Genomic DNA, 18,371 nt, shown 5'->3' with positions numbered 1-18,371 from the left:
CTTGCAGTATGTTTATTTTAAAATTATTTTTAAGTAATAAATTATGGCTATCTAAATTCTAATTGTTATTTCAAGATTAAAGAAATACGTATTTAGAATTTTCTTGGCTTTTTTCTTATGAATTATACGTTTATTTAGCTGCTTTAAGATTTTGTTGGGGCTTCCCAAGTTGCACTAGCGGTGAAGAACCTGCCTGCCAATACAGAAGACATAAGAGACATGGGTTTGATCCCTGGTTTGGGAAGGTCCCCTGGAGAAGGAAATGGCAACCTACTCCCATTCTTGCCTAAAGAATCCCACGGACAGAGGAGCCTGGTGGGCAACAGTCCATAGGATCACAAAGTCAGTTATGACTGAAGAGACTTAGCACACATGCACAAGTTCTGGTATTTTTGTTTCTATGTGGCATCAGACTTCATCAAAATATTCTGAAAATACATTTTGGCAAATCGAAAAAGTTATTTTTATTTTTTTAATTAAAATTTTTCATTTTATATTGAAGTATAGTTTATTAACAATGCATTAGTTTCAGGTATACAGCAAAGTGATTCAGTTATATATATATATGTATCCATTCTTTTTCAAATTCTTTTCTCATTTAGATTATTACAGAGTATTGAGCAGAGTTCCCTGTGCTATATAGTAGGTCCTTGTTGGTTATCTACTTTATACAATAGGGTTCATATGTTAATCCCAAATCCCAATTTATCCCTCCTCCAACCTTTCCTCCTTGGTAATCATAAATTTGTTCTCGAAGTTTTTGAATCTGTTTCTGTTTTGCAAATACGTTTATTTGTATCATTTTTCTTAGATTCCACAAGTGAGTTAAAGACAAATATGATATGATATTGCTTATATGCAGAACTTTTCTTAGGTTTAATTTATAATATGGAATATACCAGTAAGAACAACCCATATAATCAAAATTTTCACAAGATGCCCATCATTTTTTTAGTGCAAAGGAGTTTTGATTTCAGAAACATTAAAATTGAAAACCATTGATCGAGATTAACTTTATTTGAAGTAGAAAAAGATTCTCAGTCCACTTCTTCCACTGCCATTCACTCTTACTTCCACCATAGAATAGAATTTAAGAAAACGGACATTTGTGATTTGTGTTGAAACCTTGTCCTGGTCATTAGTAGCAAGAAGACCTTGGATAGCCAATTTAAGTTCTGTCTCAGTTTCTACACCTGTGAATGCAGACAGTAAATACCTACTTGGAGGTGGGATCACTGGGGTATTCAGTGAGATGACGTGTGTCAAACACGGCAGTATGCAAAATGGTACGTCATCCTCTCAGTACATGGTTCTCATTGTTACTGTTTGATATGAACTACAAAGGAAAAGAGTGCTTCCCTGGTGGCTCAGAGGTTAAAGTGTCTGCCTGCAATGCTGGAGGCCTGGGTTTGATCCCTGGGTTGGGAAGATCCCCTGGAGAAGGAAATGGCAACCCACTCCAGTATTCTTGCCTGGAGAATCCCATGGACGGAGGAGTCTGGTGGGCTACAGTCCATGGGGTCACAAAGAGTTGGACACGACTGAGCAACTTCACTTTCACAAAGGAAAATAGAAAATTGGATGCCTTTGTTTGAAACTAGTACATTGAAAACATTTCAGATGTGTGAAGACAAATCTTCTTTAGTAAATCTTCTGACCTAAAAAGTGTAAGTTCAGTTTCACATATTGCTGTGACCCTAAAACTGCTCTGAAAAATAAAATATATCATGCATTTAAAAAATAACTAAAATGAAACCTACATCTTCCAATTGCTTAACAACAAATACTTTGAAGAGAATGTCTCTTGTGAGAATAATCATTCCCTGTGTAACTTTAAAATGTGAATTTTACTTATAATTAAAAAATAGCTTACTTGATTTTATCAACAATTAAATTTCACTATTTATTTAGAGATATTTAGAGATTATTCATTATTTAATACTTTATATTCTTTAATTATTGACCAAGAAATGCTACATTTAATTGAGAACTCTCTGGGCTAAGGTCCTATTTAGTTATTACCTGAATTAAACACCTAGACTTATGAAATAGAATTTGAGGGCTAATATGTGACATGTGCTTAAAATAGTTCTTGGCATGTAGCAAGTGTTCAAGAAACATCAGTTCAGTTCAGTCGCTCAGTCCTGTCGGACTCTTTGTAACCCCATGGACTGCAGCATGCCAGGCCTTCCTGTCCATCACCAACTCCAGGAGTTTTGGAGTTTCAGCTTCAGCATTAGTCCTTCCAATGAATATGCAGGAGTGATTTCCTTTAGGATGGACTGGTTGGATCTCCTTGCTGACCAAGGGACTCTCAATAGTCTCCAACACCACAGTTCAAAAGCACCAATAAACACCAGCTATTATAAAAATTATTATTCTCTTTGCCCAGACTTCAAGCGATTTATACTTTTTCTTCACACTCTGTGAACCAGTCTCTCTGGTCCCAAAGCTCCCATAACAGATTGCTCCATTGCAAGGTAGTAAAGTTACATAATTTCTCATCTTCCAGTTCTACCAAATATGTGTCTATGCACTTATCCATCTGTCCCTCAGGGACCTGGTCTGCGTGGTCAGAAGGCTTGAATTCTAGTTCTGGCCCTACTGTCTGTGTGGTCAGGTTACCCACCAGCTCCCAGGCTCAGTTTGTCCTTTGTACACAATGAAATCATGTGATCTGAAGTGCCCTTCTCTGGAACAACAGTAATTCTCTGCCTCTCTTCTCCTTTTGTTCCTTCTGCCCTTCCCATTCCCAAATATATTACGAAGCAAATAAGCAAAGAGAATAAAAATGCAGGCATCAGTAAACCATTTAGCATCATATGTTAAGCAATTTTGACCTGTGAAAAGCTTTTGGTGTAATGGTTTAGACAAATCGCTAGAAAAAAATAAGAATGCTTGAAACAAGAATATGTGTTTGAGAGTGTAATGATTTTAAAGCTTTATGAATATAATCTCCCTGAAGAGAGTCACTTTCTGATGGGGGTAGGGAAAAAGAAAAACTCACCAGGCTTTCCATGGCTCATTCATTTATCTGCTATTTTTAGCTGCAGGTTCAATTATTTCAGATGAAGAGCTAAGGACAAACATGCTATGCATTCACAAGTTTGAAATAATAATGACACATTTTCTCTTAAAATTTCGTTGTGTCCTAAACAACGAGGAAAGATCATTCTGCTTTCCTGTACAGTGATTTTCCGTTTTTATACAGAAAACCAAGTTGCAATTGATATGGAATCCATGCACCTGAACATGGATGGATTCTTGGTAACCTGAACACAGCTCTAAATATTACTGAGCAATGCTTTAAAATTAATAAAAGTAATTAAATTGGAGAAGACAGCAGTTTAAGTTTCGTCACATTTCTAGTTCTATACTATCAAATACTGTCAAATTTTTTTTCTGATAATTTTAAGTATCATGATGTAAAGCAACATCAATGCTCTTAAAAGAGAAAATTTCACACACAAAATACTGTATTTGCCTAATGTATGTATCATGATTGGGGCTTCCCGGAACCCAGCTCAGAACCTTCTTAGGTGGGAAAGAACCTGCCTGCCAATGCAGGAGACACAGGTTTGATCCCTGGGTTGAGACGATCCCCTGGAGAAGGAAATGGTAACCCGGTCCAGTTTTCTTGCCTGGGAAATGCCATGGACAGAGGAACCTGGTAGGCTACAGTCATGGGGCTGCAAGAGAGCTGAACACGACTAAGTGACTCAACAACAACAGCAACGACAGGTATCACAACTAATGATGGAATTGTGCTTCACATCAACTGAATAACATCATCAGAACAACGAGCTCATTCATCTTCAGCAACAGATTTACTCTCCCTCCCACCCCCAAACAAGTGGACTCAGAAAAGCTGAGAAGTGGTGGGACTTTGAGATGCACTCAACTGTCTGAAGGCTGGACAGCGCCTGGTTGGCCATTCTAGGGCAAGTACCCTTGACCATCTGCTTACTGGAGTTCCAAACAAATATTTTAAAAATATTTATCATAATGTGGAAAAGATTTGGAAACACTGTTTAAAGAAAAATCATTCTTTCAAATGTGGTACACAGTTTCCATGGATGTGTGCTGGAGATAAGGAAAGAAAAAGAAAGAGGAGCAGTAAGATAAAGGAAGCCAGATAAGCCCATTAGGAGAGTCCTGAGTATTCCTCAGAGAAGACTCTCCAGACCGCTACTGCAGTTTTAGCCTTTTTCTAGGAAACTCAATTAAATTTTCCTTACACAAAGAGATTGTAAAGTGAGCAGGTCAATTAGATTTGCATAGTGAGATGCCAAGAGTTGGGACATCCCTGGTGGTCCAGTGGTTAAGACTCCACCTTCCAATGTAGCAGGTGAGGGTTTGATCCCTGGTCAGGGACTAGGATCCCACATGCTGCACAGTGAATCCAAAAAAAAAAAAAAAGATGCCAAAGAGCTGATGAAAATGATATTAGGGAAGAATGAAGGTAGCTACTCACTAAATACTATTATATATTTGCTCTGCAATAAACAGTGGTATCTCTACTGTGGATAACATTTTATTCATAGAGATAACGCATTCCTATAGAACGCACCTTTTTGTGTAAAGTTCTATGAGTTTTGAAGAAACCACATAGTTGTGTAACCACCATCTCAATCAAAATGTAGAACAACTGTTCAGCTTCATCACCCCCAAAATTCATGTCTGCTCCTTTTAGTCGAAAGGCCGCCCAAATCCCAAACTCTGGCAGTCTGATTTGATATCTACTTCTAAAATTTGCCTTTTCTAAAATGTTGTATGTGTGGAATAATGTAGTTTGTTGCCTTTTTGTGACCTGTTTTTTTTTTCCCCTCACTGAGCATAATGTGTTTAAGATTTATCTATTTATTTAGTTGGGTGTATTAATTTTCTTTTATTGCCAGCAGTATTCCATTTTTTGGATGTATGCATATTTTCAAAAATATCCATTTACCAGATTAAGAATACTTGAGTAGTTTCTATTTGGGGGTAAGCTGCCAGGGAAGCCCAAATATGAATACAGCTGCTATAAATATATACTTACAGGTTTTTGTCTGAATTTAAGTTTTTGCTTTGCTTGAGAATGAGATTACTAGGCAGTGATGTAACTCAGTAAGAAACTGATGAACTGTTTTCTAAAGTGAATTTGCCATTTTCATTCCCATCATCAGAGGTCAAGTTGCTCTGCATCCTTGTCACTACCTGGTATTGTCAGTTTTTGTTTTCAAGTTTTAGCCATTCTACTTGGTGCACCATGGTATTTCATCATGGCTTACTTTCCTTTTATTTTTAAGAGATTTTTCTCCTTTTTTTTAAATTAAAAATTTTAATTTAGATTCTATATTGGTGCAAACCATATTCATCAATCCTAAAGCATTAAATAGACTCTACATTTGATACTAACTTTGGGATATCATTTCCAAGAGAAGGATAAGCCATCCATGTTGTTTTCATTCCCTCATTCATTCATTCAATGGCTGCTTGTTGAACACCTACTGTTTTTAGAAGATGTTGCTTATTTACTAGGCAATCGGGGGGTGGGCAAAACAAAAATCATGAGAAAGCAGAGAGTTTTGTTCTCATTCTGCCAAGGGAGGACCCACCACAATCAAATAAATTTTCCATATTTATATATGCTCTGTGAAAACTACTGTGACCATTGTGATGATAAAGCCAGAGAAAGAAATGAAAATGTAAGGGGTACAGTTTGGGGAAGTATTTTCTGGCTTCTGTGAGGGTGACATGGAGCAGAGATCTGAAAGAAATGAAGTGCCAGCCACACACCCACCTGAAGGAAGAGCATCTCAGCAGAGATCACCAGCAAAAAACAGAGGCTCAAAGCAGAAATGCATTTGTTGATGCTGAAGAGCAGCAGAGAATCCATCATGGCTGGTGCAGTGTGAATGGTTGGGGAAGGGATGAGAAAGGGCATTTTATCTTCCACTGAAAAGAAATTCATGGCTAAGGGAGCCAGATAGTCTTTAACGTCATGAAGTACTCTAAGTTTTAATTTAGAAAATGTTTAATTAAAATTTTTGGATATTTAGTCACTGGCTCAAGTAATGCTTAATTGTTTGCTTAAATTTTTATAATAGCTTACAAACCTACCTCCACCAGATACACTGAATTAGAAGTCAGAAGATTTTGTGTCACTTTACATACTTAATTTTATGTTGATTTAATCTGTGCCTTAGGGAACTTTCTGAGAACTCTGTAATCTTTTATTTTCCACTCTGGGATAATATTTTTCCATTACCTCACAGGGAAACTCTATGCTTTAGAAAGTACACTGAATTTCTAAGAAAAGACAAAGAAACAGACTGGAAATAAAATGATTGTGTGGAGGAAAGCAGCAGCACAGAACACTCAGTGGTTTAGTCTCAGTTTCTCGGAAGGTTGAACGAAATATTAAGATAACATTTGCTTTTTAATGATGATTCTTCTGGCTGACTGCCTGTCTTTGTGTATTTAGCTTCCTTTGACAAAAAGGGGAAACTGTTTTCAAAGTATGAATAATCATGTTGGATGTGAAACATTCTTTCACGACAAGGTTGACACCTAGCACAAAATAGCAATCTTATAACTGATTGCTGCAAAAGTATTGGGAAAAAATGGAGTTCTGTTAAGACCTTGGAACTAGCAATTCTCCATTGTTAAGAAGCAAAGAACCTCGATAGCACCAGATCAAAGGTATTGCTGGTTTGGAAGTTTGGGAAGGAAATGGTTGGCAGTGGATCTGCAATTCTTTCTTGACTATGGAGTAGAGTGGGAGGGAATACTCCCAGAGAAGAAAGAAGGTGACACTCTCGTATTTCATTGTAAACATACTAACCTCCAGATAAACTGCACTTTTATAGCAGCAGAGTCCTTGTCTGTGGGATGCTGTTAGCAATATGTACCCAGTCTAACTAAGCTTGCCTCTGGTAAACAGGAAATATACTGATTTATACCAGTCTTCCCTGGTGGTTCAGTGGTAAAGAATCTGCCTGCTAGCGTAGGAGACGTAGGTTTGACTCCTGGGTCAGAAGGATCCCCTGGAGAAGGAAATGTCAACCCACTCCAATATTCTTGCCTGGGAAATCCTATGGACAGAGGAGCCTGGTGGGCTACAGGCCATGGGGTTGCAAAAGAGTGAGACACGGCTTAACCACTAAGTAATAACAGCAACACACTGATTTACAAGTACTTCCAACAAATGTCACACGTGCAAGTATCTCTCTGAGTATAAAATGGAAATGTTTCATGAACAAGAGGGCTCTCTCCTTTGAAGTTACAGTTCCCATCGATGTAATCTGGAGATTTTGTACATTATCTTGGCCCAGAGTGTATCCTAATGCGTCAAGAAATGAACTAGGTAGGCAGTTTTAAGTAGCTTTCTGTTTTTCTGCACCACACAATTACTTGTATCCTGGAAGTTACATTGTATTTCAATGCAATCACAAGAATGGTATAGGAGCACAGAGGACAATTTAGAAGTATCAAGCCACGCTGTTTACTTCTCCACACCACACAGATGTCAGCTGGCTGAAGAATGCTCTGAAAGCTGATCAGAGCTTTTTCCACATGAAAATGATTACCAAGTTTGTCTCAAGCATAAAATGCAAGAGTTACAGAAACAGATATACTCAGTAAAGGCAATTATAGCATAACTTATGAATGGTCTGATTTAAATAGCATCAAATTAGACATAAATGGAAGATAGCTGATTAATTTCTGTTTAGTTTCTATTTAGGTGCCATGTAATGCTGTCATGTTGATATGACCTGTTATGGAAATAGGATTTTTCATGTTAGGAGAAGCAAAATACAGGAAAAAAAGAACACATATAGGAAAATCTATAATGTACATCTCTGTGAGCTGCATGCTAAATAGCTCCAATCATGTCTGACTCTTTGCAACCCCATGGACAGTAGCCCACCAGGCTCCTCTGTCCCTGGGGATTCTCCAGGCAAGAATACAGGAGGGTGTTGTCATGCCCTCCTCCAGGGGATCTTCCCAAGCCAGGGATCGAATCCAGGTCTCCTTCATTGCAGGTGGTTTCTTTACCATCTGAGCCACCAGGGAATCCCATAATGTACATCCAGGCCTGCCACTGACTTTGGATGATTTTTGTGCAAAGTGTACATGGTGCAGATTTGCTGCTCATCAAAGGGACAGCGCGTTTGGCCATGCAACACTTGAGTATTGGTCTGTGTATGTGGCCTTTGGCATAGAGGGTAAAGCGTCTGCCTGCAATGCAGGAGACCCGGGTTTGATCCCTGGGTCGGGAAGATCCCCTGGAGAAGGAAATGGCAACCCACTCCAGTACTCTTGCCTGGAAAATCCCATGGATGGAGGAGCCTCGTAGACTATATATAGTCCCTGGGGTCACAAAGAGTCAGACACAACTGAGCGATGACAGGTTTAATTATAAGAAAGTGGCAATTCTCATCTTGACTCTTTTCTTTGCTGCTGGGAACAACTGCCTTCTAAGGTGTAAGCAGAGGGACACACACTTTGCTAAAGGACACACCTGCTTCTTGGATGCTCTTCATCCTTGAGAGGAAGAGCCCTGATCTGGGTCTTTCAAGATGGGTCTCCTTCTCTAGACACAGAGAAAAGCCTAGTAAATGCAGGCACACACAGCAGAGACTCAGTCTCAGGGATTCATGAACCAGAAGGCTCTTAAGGAGGATTGTTCAAGTTTATCCGAGTCACAATCTTTCTTCCCACCCTGCCACTAGCAGAACTGAAAAGTGAGCACTTTTATCAGAAAGGCAAGCCCGGCAGGATACAGGGAAAGTGAAGCCTCTTAGGACTGGTGGGGAACAGAGTGTTTACTCCAGGCTACAAAGTCAAAAGGGATGCTTAGATGGAGGACTAAGGGGAAAGTGAGAAAAAACAAAAGGCTAGTGATGGGGAGCATGGATGGTAAGATATTTTAAATGCCTGAAGGGAAAAGAAGAGAGTTCTGAATTCCATATTAGGTATTTTAAAAATATAGACCCCTTCCATTTTTGAATAGAAATTTTGAATAGCTAATACAAAGGTTTGGGGCAATTAATTCAAGGAAAAAAAAAAGATCACTTGCCTGGTTTCAACAGCGCAACATCACCTTCCATTCCACAAAATGTTCTAAGCTATTTTGAGTTTTCAGAGCCCTACTTTTTGGTTAAAAAAAAGAAATAAAGAAAAGGCACTGCAAAATCCTTCTAGGAGTTCTTCGCACATAGCAGGGAGGACGCTCAAGGAATGAATTATAGAGAACAGAAAAATTCTAGCGTATTGGAGTCTCAAACAGTCTATATAGCAGTTGTTGGCAGGAAGGAGAGGTGGTGTGGAATCCTGAATGGAAGTCCTGACTTTTGGAATAAGACGCTGAATCACATTCAGATTGCAAAATGAGCCATAATTGATAGTTTTAAACAGTTTCCCACCTAAGATTACTGAACTGACATTTGTCAAAGAATGAACTCACCATGTAGTACACCTCTCTAGTTCAGAGTAGACCACGCTGCTTTAAAGGCAAGAGAAGATGTTTATCATTTCAATTTGCTTTTGCTGAAGGCAGAGGAAATGAATCCCCACCAGAGTCCTCATTATCTGTGTTCTGGCCTCAGAGCAACCTTGAAGCCTTCTAGATGTTAGTGTGGCTCAGGACAGGTAGATGTTTCCTTGGGCAGTCAGTGAAATGACCCCCAGAGGGAATTTTGTGGCTGGCTCTTCAGATGCAACTGGGCTAAATCTGAACCTGTGAACCCAATACCTTGTCTCCTAGCTCCTCTTCCCAGTGACCTCAATGACTCACCACTTATGGATGTCCTGGCTCAAACAGAGTTCGTGGTTCTGTTTAACTCTCAACGTCATGGAATCCTATGGACCTTGACTTCCTCGTGTGTCTCGTCCCAGAGCTTGCTTTTCCTTCCTCTCACTTTCTGTAGACAGGGTCTGCCTCTCTTCTCCCTGCTTTCCCATCCATATAAGCTATGCTTCTTCTGGCATCCTAGATTTCACTCTCATTTTTCTCTAAGTAACTGCCTTTAGAACTACTAGACAAACCATCTTCAAATACCACTTTTAGGAAGATATCCATTTCTTTTCTTAAAAATCTCCCTGTTTCTTCAATGCCTCTGATTATTCCTGTAGAATGGCAATAAAATAAGACACCTTGCTGTTTGACAAAACTTGAAGAGGCCATTCTCTGGTTTCAGAAGGTGCACCTGAACATTGCTAACAGGTTGCTTGATCAGAAGAGTGTTTCTAGATCTGTGAGTGGGTTACATCCCAGAGGGAAAGCCTTCAACAGAAAGGTGATTATGGCCCAGTTATGCTGGCCTTGTTTTAAATTTTACTTGCTTAGTTATATATATTTTAAAAGCCCTTCCTTCCTTTAAGGAAACAGCTTCTACAAATACAGACTATTATAGCTATTTTCCATCATGTACTTCCTGGAGTTACTACTGGGGCTTTTGGCCAAGAGCAATGCAATTCTGATTAATAAAAACATCTTTAGAGAAAAGGATAGGATTCTGAAAAAGTCTTTCAATTTGTATGCTCGTGCATGAACATATTAATTGAACTGCTTTTCTTAATTACATGTCATCAAAAAGATATGGGCTGAGATGAAATGTATCTTACAGAGCAGGGCAATATCAGAGCAGGTAAAATATCAAGAGGCCTCCATTCTGTTTTTCTTCAGTTGTATCTGTGCCACTGTTGACAGCAAATTTCAGTCAGTTTAAAAGAGGTCAGTCAAGCCAAAGCATGCTTTTGAAGCTTCAAAGAGACGATCAGATGTCATGTTAAGATCAAATCTTGCCTCTGGGAACCTGACTTGTGTTCAGTCTGATGCCTTTGTTAAGTCCAACTCTAGGGTGGATTTAATTAACATGACTTAAAAAGAGAAGGATATTTGAGGTGTTGATTTTTCTCCAAAATTCTTTTCATACAGTTGGTTCTACTATATCCTGAGTAACAAATCTTCAGTCTGTGATGTAAAGCAGACTTTTGATGATGAATCAAAAATGCCCTGCTCTTGTGGACATACGACATCGACTATAGTGCTTTCAAGGGGTTTCCTTGATGGCTCAGATGGTAAAGAATCCACCTGCAATGCAGGAGACTCCAGTTTGATGTCTGGAACAGGAAGATCCACTGGAGAAAGTGATGGCTACCCACTCTAGTATTCTTGCCTGGAGAATTCCATGGACAAAGGAGCCTGGTGGGCTATAGTCCATGGGGTCATAAAGAGTCAGACATGACTGAGTGACTAGCACTTTCAATTCACTTTCATAATGTTTTCAAACTAGAGAAGAGTCCAACAGATATCAACACAGTGAAAGCACATTGCGTGGTACATCCAGATTAGTCTGTCAATTCTACTTAAATAAATTTTACCCTGTGGGCTTCTTTTGTGGCTCAATGGTAAAGAATCCACCTACTAATGCAGGAGATGTGAGTTCGATCCCTGGGTAAGGAATATCCCCCAAAGAAATGGTAGCACACACCAGTATTTTTGCTTGGGAAATCCCATGGAAAGTGAAGCCTGGTGGGCTACAGTCCATGGGGTCCAAAAAGAGTCAGATATGACTTAGCAACTAAACAACAACAAAAGATTATTTATTTTTTGGTTAAAAAATTAATTTTTGTTAAGCATGAATTATGTACTAAAGACTTACACAAAGCTTTTGGCATATAAATGTCATGTTGTTGTTGTCAGTCACTAAGTCGTGTCCAACTCTTTGCAAACCCCATGAACTGTATGTAGCCTGTCAGGATCCTCTGTCCATGGGATTTCCCAGGCAAGAATACTGGAGTGAGTTGCCATTTCCTACCTCCAGGGGATCTATTCAACCCAGGAGTCAGACCCTTGTTTCCTGCACTGGCAGGCGGAATCTTTACCACTGAGCAACCAGTCAAAGTGAAGTGGAAGTGGATGTTGCTCCGCCCTGTCCAACTCTTTGCAACACCATGGGCTACACAGTCCATGGAATTCTCCAGGCCAGAATACTGGAGTGGGCAGCCTTTCCCTTCTCCAGGGGATCTTCCCAACCCAGGCATAGAACTCAGGTCTCCCGCATTGCAGGCGGATTCTTTACTAGCTGAGCTACAAGGGAAGTCCAAGCTCTTAGACTTGTGATGTAACTTCTCTGACTCAGATGTCTTAAGGGTTGTTATGAAGGCTTCCCAACCCTTAAGACATCTGAGTCAGAGATGTTACATCACTGGTCTAAGATTACACAGTAAAACGAGAAACCTGAAATTTGACTCAGGACTTTGGATTCCAAGTTCAGCTTTGCTACACAGCACTTTACTGTCTCCCCCTCTTTTTTTTTTTTTTGGGCTAGTGATTTTTTAGAATATAAATTTATTTATTCTAATTGGAGGCTAATTACTTTACAATATTGTATTGGTTTTGCCATACATCAACATGAATCTGCCACAGGTGTGCACGTGTTCCCCATCCTGAACCCCCCTCCCACGTCCCTCCCCATACTGCCTCCCTTTAGATAAAAGATTTTGATTTATTATAAAGAGAATATTAAGGACATTTCATTTAGTGTTTAGTAGACAAAAAAGGATAACATTTATAATTTAGCTTATTTAAAGGGAAATCCATATGATTCAGTTTAACAAAGGTGGTTGTGTTTGTCTTGTAAGGAGGAATTATCCAAAAGGGAAGGAAACATCAGGGAATGTCCAGGTAAGAAACAATTTTAAAAGACACCGTGGAGGGCTCCAGTGTCCCCTCTTCACCAGCAGCTTTCTTTCTTTCTCTCATTTTTTCTCCCGGGCAGTATTTAGAATTTCATCATTTAAATGCATTATATTGCGTACCAATCCTAAAGGAAATCAACCTTGAATATCCATTGGAAGAACTGATGCTGAAGTTGAAGCTGCAATACTTTGGCCACCGGATGGAAAGAGCTGACTCATTGGAAAAGATTCTGATGCTAGGAAAGATTGAGGGCAGGAGAAGAGGGCAACAGAGGATGAGATGATTGGATGCCATCACCAACTCAATAAACATGAGTCTGAGCAAACTTTGGGAGACAGTGAAGGACAGGGAAGCCTGGTGTGCTGCAGTCCATGGGATCACAAAGAGTTGGACATGCTTAGCAACTGAACAACAACAACACTGCATACATTAAAACTCCCCTGGGTCTGGTGGTTGTTCAGTCACTCAGTCATGTCTGACTCTTTCCAACTCAATGGATTGTAGCATGCCGGGCTTCTCTGTCCTTCATCATCTCCTGGAGCTTGCTCAAACTCATGTTCATTGAATTGGTGATGTCATCCAACCATCTCATCCTCTGTTGTCCCCTTCTCCTCCTATCTTCAATGTTTCTCTGCCTCAGGGTCTTTTCTAATGAGTAGGCTCTTCAACATCAGGTGGCCAAAGTATAGGACTGATACTGAGCTTCAGCTTCAGTATCAGTCCTTCCAATGAATAGTCAGGGTTGATTTCCTTTAGGATTGATTGGCTTGATCTCCTTATAGTCCAAAGGACTCTCAAGAATCATTTCCAACAACACAGTTCAAAAGCATCAATTCTTCGGTGCTCAGCTTTCTTTATAGTGCAACTCTCACATCCATACATGACTACTGGAAAAACCATAGCCTTAACTAGATGGACCTTTGTGGGCAAAGTAATGTCTCTGCTTTTTAATACACTGTTTAGGTTTGTGATAGCTTTTCTTCTAAGGAGCAAGCGTCTTTTAATTTCATGGCCGCAGTCACCATCTGCAGTGATTTTGGAGACCAAAAAAATAAAGTCTGTCACTGTTTCCATTGTTTCCCCATCTATTTGCCATGAAGTGATGGGACCAGAAGCCATGATCTTCATTTTTTGAATGTTGAGCTTTAAGCCAGCTTTTCCACTCTTCTTTTCACCTTCACCAAGAGGCTCTCTAGTTCCTCTTCACTTTCTGCCATTAGAATGGTATCATGTGTATATCTGAGGTTGTTGAAATTTCTCCCGGAGGTCTTGATTCCAGCTTTTGCTTCATCCAGCCCAGTATTTTGCATGATGTACTCTGCATGTAAGTTAAATAAGCAGGATGACAATATACAGCCTTAATGTACTCCTTTCCCTATTTGGAACCAATCTGTTGTTCCATGTTCAGTTGTAACTGTTGCTTCCTGACCTGCATACAGATTTCTCAGGAAGGAGGAAAGATGGTCTAGTATTCCCATCTCTTTAAGAATTTTCCACAGTCTGTTGTGATCCACACAGTCAAAGGCTTTAGCATAGTCAGTGAATCAGAATTAGATGGGTCTTGGTGCTCATTAAATTAGGGTGACATCAAAGTTAGCTTAAATCGCAACTTGGATGGATTGATGCTTTGTGAAGAATAGAATTCTGAAATCGTGTCCAGGCTCTATAGGCTCAGTTGCCAATGTCAGTTGAGGGAGGTGATAATCATACGAGTTCAGCAGTAGCAGTAGTTAAGTAAAAACAGATTTTTATTTGTTACAACAACATTAAGATGTGTAGTTACTAACACCGCAGTGTGAGTTTATCTGATAACTTTCATAGCACTTAGAGGAAGGGGAGAAAGAAGAGAAAGAATAATTCTGAAGCTAGAGCTGGGATAATCATATGACACTGTGCATACCAGGGAATTTTTGAGAGCAAAAGGGGATTCTATCAACAAAATGCCAGGACAGTATATATTAGCTGTGATTGAACGATATGGTAATCTTAGCTCTGGGGAAAGACAGTCCCTCTCAAATAAACACATATATTACGGAGTTAAATAAGAAGTGGTCCTTCAAATAAGACAACTAAATTCTTTTTCCTAATGGTATGGCCTTTTCACAGCTATGGCATTCAGTGACATATTTCCTTAACAACAAGAAACTAAAGCAACTGAACCTGGATAGGATTCCAAAAACCTCAGAGAGATTCACTGTCAAGCATACAGCATATGAAATGCATTTGGTCAATTTGCAATTTTTCAGAGGCTGATTATCCAACTAATGCATTATCTTTTGGACCCTTGTTTTATTTCTTCTACTGGTTAATTTAACAATATGTCAGTTCTGATAAGAAGGTTTGATGGAGAAGAAGATGAAGCTATTATATAAAATGAGTTTGGGGAATTACCAATAGATTTCAATTATCCGTGTTCCTCTTACTGAAGGCTGATTCATTGTGAAGAGTAGAGATTTGGCTGGACAGTCTTGCTGTTTCTAAGACAGAACTGTCCTTACTCTTTTTGTAATTATTGTACAGAACATATATGTGCAATTGTGAACATACAGATCCTTATTTCCCCAATCCTGTGACCTGTGATTAATGCAATGAAAACACAATCATGATCACTTAAATCAACTGTAGTTACATATAAAAATAAAATAAAGGAATTAAGTTTCAATATTCATGCCTTTTATTGTGGGGCCATGGTCTTGACACAAAGAAGAAGAAATACTGGTGAGCTACTTTTTGGAAGGCGAGAAAAACAATCAGAGTCCACATGGTGTATAACCTACGGCATATAAGGCTACTAAATTGGCTTAAAATGCAATGTTTACATAAGCTTAAGAATGAAAGGAATGTACCATGAATATTAGAAAAATATTGCCATACATAAAAGTATTGGCTTCTCCTACATTAATTTGGCTCCACCTTCTTATATTTAGTTGGATAATCTCTTCACTTATTCAAATCTTATTCACACTTCAAAGTCTAAATTAACATCCATTTCTCTTTTTGAAGGTTGTTGTCTATTACAAATCCAGTGTCTCTCTGTGTTCTCAGCTATAAATACCCATAATGTTCATCTGTCACCTAATTTATACTATTTTGATATGTCACTGCAGTTATATTATTTAACTTATTATTTATTGCTTGACTTTTCACATCAGAAACCAGTACAATCTCCCAAACCATATTGTAAATTCTTTTAGAGTGGGGGCCATTTGTGATCTATCCTTGTATCTTTCTGTGCATAAGCGCGTGCGCGCGTGCGTGTGTGTGTGTGTGTGTGTGTGTGTTAGTTACTCAGTCCTGGCGTGGGTTGCCATTCCCTTCTCCAGGGGATCTTCTCAACCCAGGGACTGAACACAGGTCTCCTGCATTGCAGGCAGATTCTTTACCATTTGAGCCACCAGGGAAGCCCCTATCTTTCCTTAGGAGCTAACAAATTTTAAATGTATTTAGGTTGGATTGTATGAAATTACCCATATTTGGTCATTTTTGATAAATGATCAATAAAAAGTGAATTTTATATGGTTCAGCCTAATAACAGTTGTTCTAGAAATAATTGTGGAAAGAGTAGAATTATATTCAAAATTTTAAAATCATATGCTGCTGCTGCTGCTAAGTCGCTTCAGTCGTGTCCGACTCTGTGCGACCCCAAAGACGGCAGCCCACCAGGCTCCGCCGTCCCTGGGATTCTCCAGGTAAGAACACTGGAGTGGGTTGCCATTTCCTTCTACAATGCATGAAGTGAAAAGTGAAAGTGAAGTCGCTCAGTCGTGTCCGACTCTTCGAGACCCCATGAGCTGCAGCCTACCAGGCTCCTCCATCCATGGGATTTTCCAGGCAATATATATGCATATATATAGATCATTTAGAATAGATCTTGAATTTGTTTTACTTTTTCTAGAAGCTATTCAGTCCCAGATGGCTTTATTATTAGTTCATTAGCTTCTAGACATGATTTTTTAAAAAATGAATATGACTATTTTCTAGGGAAATAAGCATAATTGAAATAACAGATCATAAAGTACTAACTGTCTTAGCATGGTAATGCTAATATTGATTTTTTCTGGCACTGTTTACCAGTTGATAAAACCATTTTTTAGACTAATATTAGTTATAGGTAATCTTTATTTTTGAATATATATAGTATCCCAGGCACTGTTCTAAGCATTTCCTATTGACACACTCATTGAAGAACCTGCATCTCAACCCTGTGAAATGGGTAATAATATCTTTTTTCAGATGAGCAAATTGAGGCATGAAGAGGTAATTTGCTCAAAATCACACAACTAGTAATCATAGCACTGGGTGTCAAATTCAGGCAGTCTGGCTTCAATCCTTCTTTTAAATGCCACTGGAATTCTAATCAATAGAAATAGAGTTATTCAAAAGTTAGAATAAATTAAAAATAATTTAGCCTTATGAAAGATATAGCATCTGGTGGTGACTTTATAATTTAGAGTTACAGAGCTGAACAGACCATATTTAGGGCCTGAAACCTACAGCTTTAGTTCTTTCATAAGCAACTCAAAACCAGTTTGTGTTACAGGGCCTCAGTTTTCTGCATTAAAATCTGGAATCTATAGCTTTGAATCCTCTACAAGAATTTTATAAAAGGAGAGAAAATAGGATTATGTAACAAGTGATAGTAAGATAGGATTATATAACACATGTGCCTTAATTAATCAGGCACATTTATTTTTATATTTAGTTATGAATATATGCATGCAAATATTTTTTAAGATTATGTTTAATGCTACTTTTTTTTTATAATCAATGTATGTTCTCTATTGAATATATTTGTTTTCTTTGGTACTTGAAAACTATACAAAATCACATGAACAGTGAATACTGCTGATTCACTCAGAACGATAATCAATAGACTGAAATATATATGCATATAATGTACATTATGTTATCATAATTAAATATACGTATAAAACATGATCAGTAAAATAATTTGTCATAATTGAACTTTTTTTAGCAATAAATGAAATAATCCAGTGTGATTTTTCTTTGTTTTCAAGAAAAGAAATACACTTTCCTCTGGAATTCAACATCAAATAATGACAAATGCATTAAATAGGTAAGTGAGCATTTGGCTTTAAATTTCTGGGCCTGAAATTGGGTTAGGTTGGCTTGAAAAATGGGACCGTTAAATTAGATGATTTTATGTTGTTCAAATGGCAACTTTCTACACGTGTCTGAAAGCAAGATTTGTTTATCAGTTCTAAAATCTTTACTCTAGGAAATGCAATTATGTTCCTATTAAAATAACCAAGCGTACCCTCCCCTTTAAGAAAACAGCTAAAGGAAAACAGCCATGAATGTATTTTTCTTAGATATAGACTTAGGAGCTTACTATAATAAGTTGAGTCATTCAAAATTCGTGAAAATTTTTCTGTAAGGAGATCCAAGAAGCCCTTACCCATGGTTAAGTTTAGGAAGAGCTACTAGAAAAGGTTGGAGGTGTGGTGTATGACTGGAGGCTTAGAATTTTAAAATCAGACCTTTCTGAAATGCTTGAGTTTTCTGATCATTTCCATGAATTACATGTTCAATATCATCAGGGGGTTATCCCCATGAGCATACTGTGCATGATTTTGCTGTGTGGTTTTACTGCTCTTTCTGCTTTTGAAGAAGTGCTTGAAAACTCAAACCAGTGTTCAATCAGCTCAATCAGTTCAGA

At 38.5% G+C, this 18,371-nt stretch overlaps 1 protein-coding gene across 4 annotated transcripts in view; it reads right to left on the bottom strand.

The window, feature by feature from the left end:
* Nucleotides 1-18,371, bottom strand: part of SPHKAP (SPHK1 interactor, AKAP domain containing) — a 190,373-nt gene that overhangs the window by 116,193 nt on the left and 55,809 nt on the right. The gene's annotated exons all lie outside the window — the stretch shown is intronic.

This window comes from Bos grunniens, chromosome 2, assembly GCF_055505025.1.
Source record: "Bos grunniens cultivar Pamir isolate PY7600 chromosome 2, Bosgru_T2T1.0, whole genome shotgun sequence".
NCBI classification, from domain to species: Eukaryota; Metazoa; Chordata; class Mammalia; order Artiodactyla; family Bovidae; genus Bos; species Bos grunniens.
This window is presented reverse-complemented; position numbering and strand designations above follow the sequence as displayed.